The sequence below is a fragment of the Montipora foliosa genome, chromosome 1 (assembly GCF_036669935.1).
Source record: "Montipora foliosa isolate CH-2021 chromosome 1, ASM3666993v2, whole genome shotgun sequence".
Taxonomy (NCBI): domain Eukaryota; kingdom Metazoa; phylum Cnidaria; class Anthozoa; order Scleractinia; family Acroporidae; genus Montipora; species Montipora foliosa.
The window spans coordinates 47,558,181-47,560,680 of record NC_090869.1 but is presented as its reverse complement, the minus strand read 5'-3'; the positions used below and the strand labels follow the sequence as shown (position 1 = coordinate 47,560,680).

At 37.4% G+C, this 2,500-nt stretch overlaps 1 protein-coding gene across 1 annotated transcript in view; it reads right to left on the bottom strand.

The window, feature by feature from the left end:
* LOC137999906 (uncharacterized) overlaps positions 1-2,500 on the bottom strand; it is a 5,422-nt gene that overhangs the window by 2,494 nt on the left and 428 nt on the right. The gene's annotated exons all lie outside the window — the stretch shown is intronic.

Genomic DNA, 2,500 nt, shown 5'->3' with positions numbered 1-2,500 from the left:
CACAGATCAATGATCCTAGCACAAAGGTCACAACTCAATAACACGAAATGAAAGAAATCGACGAGATCGATTGACAAGTCAAAAGGTTGATAAGGAGTCGCTAGTTGTCAGCGATAAAAATTAATCAAACAAGAACTTATTTAGCTAAATTACGTAAGACATATAGGTACAAATAAAACTAAACTACATACATTTCCAAATAAGAAAAAGAACTAAATTCCACTAGAAAATACATTAAATAAGCCTTAAATTCCGAGGAAAGTACAAATATATATAATATGACAATAAAACTACTGGTATCAAGCAGTTAGCATTGTCATGCTCAAGAGTAGCGATTATGAACTTAACTAAATTACTGTAGCTTGTGATGAAAAAACTAAATAGATACCTTGAATAAACAAAAGGGACAACGATATTGCAATTGAATGACAAAACTAAGTGAAAACCTTTCACTAGAAGCTATCTAGAAATTGCTATGTATTTCCCGAACAGACATAACAGGAATGGGCTGGGAAAGCAGCAGTGGGCTTATCAGTAAAAAATCTGTTAGCACATTCATGCAATAACAAGAGATTAACGACAAGCACTCACGTTTCAAAACCAACACATGTAAGCTGATTAATTGGGCTGATTTGGCACACTATTCTGGTGCAGAAAACAACTACTACATCTTGTTCAGAATGTCAAAGGCATAAAGAATGAGGAATCTGTGCACAGATCTTAGCACTTGCTCAAGCAGAGACAGCAAGAAAGAAAACAAAAAATATAGAAAAAGGAAGCAAGTAGACCAACATAATGTAATTATTTGCCTGGATGCAAATCTCATCTAAATTCAGTTGCCAAAACTGTTATAATTGGTAACCATCACATGATTTGAACTTTCCACATTGTTTATGGCCAGATGCTGAAACTTGTACTCACTGAACTCACTTGCTTATATTTCAATTCCCTTTGATTTGTACAGTGTAGTATTGTAAGGCCCAAGCCAAACTTCACATGAGACAAACTAAATGGCAGTTTGGGGCAAGCTAAATTAAAATTGTTGGGTCAAACGTCGAACTTAATGTTGAACGAAATGCCAAAGTGAAAATATACATTATCATGCAAACTTTTATGTTATGAGTTACATGCAAGTTCAACTCACGAGAAGTTTAACATTTGTCCCAGACTCGGTGTTAACAAGTGCTATCCATCTGAGGACAGCATTGTGAGATATGACAGTCGCTCAGTCGTCCGTGTTAATAAATGAATCCTGTATCAATCTGGCAACTACTTAAGTTGTGTTGTCTTTTTTTTTCCTTTTTGGTTACGTCTGTTTTGCAGCGCTAACAGCTTCTTAATAACATTCTGTGTATTCATCCGACAACTAGGATGTGTTCGAAACGCACTGATTTGGAATAAATAATATTTCATCCGTCACCCGTGGAAAATATTGCCGTTCCTCATTAAGTATTTGGTGCTTTGCATCCCTCCACCCTCTACCAAGTTTATAGCTTGTCTAGAATGCAGAATGGTGGCAGCTCACAGTCATTTGACTGTGTGAGCCGCCACCATTCTGCGTTCAACAGTTTAACTTACAGTTTAAACTCAATTTGCAATCTTCAATTAACTAAAGCTTGTTGAGACAAGCTTAATTTGATGTACTTCTTAGCTATTAGCGACCATTCCATAACCTTAACTATTGCTAGCGTCGAAATATGTATAAAACAGAAAGCATAATATGCCGTGTTCTCCACATAACCAAAAAGAAATCACCTCTCAAGCATGCTTACTATCTATATGGCTCCAAACTGTCAGAGTCTGATGTTCACCCCTAGCTTGGTGTCCAGATCTCAAATACTCTTAGCTGGAACGAACATATCGACTATATCTCAAGGAAAGGATCTTCCTCCCTAAATCTACTTAGACGAAACCTGTACAACTGCTCACCTGAAGTCAAACCCCGCGCTTACCTCAGCCTCAGCCTTGTAAGACCCATCCTCTGCTATGCTAGCTCGGTCAGGGACCCATAGACTAAATGCAACTCTGATAAGCTCGAGAAGATCCACAGACGCGCTATCCGTTTTGTATTTAACACCTACTCATGGCAACATAGCGTGTCATCATTATTGTAGAAACTAAAATGGCTAGACCTGTCATCACTAAGAAAACGTGACCGAGCGATCTTGATGTTCAAATTTTAAAAGGCCTGGTTGCTTTTCCACCTGAGGATTACGTTACCCGCTCCACCAAGGCCACTCGAAGGAAACACGATTTTAAATTGCACACTTTTTCTCCATCACTGGATGTTTTCAATACTCGTTTTTTCCCAGAACTGTTATTGACTGGAACTTGCTCCCAGCTCATGTTGTACACTCTACGTCCGTTTCCCAATTTAGATCTCAACTTGATATGATTAATTATGAATTTTTATAATGTAGTAGCAATAAGTATTATTGTCATTGTTATTGTCATTATTTGTTTGCTTGTTATTTTTCATTTTATCTTGGTGTATAGCAAC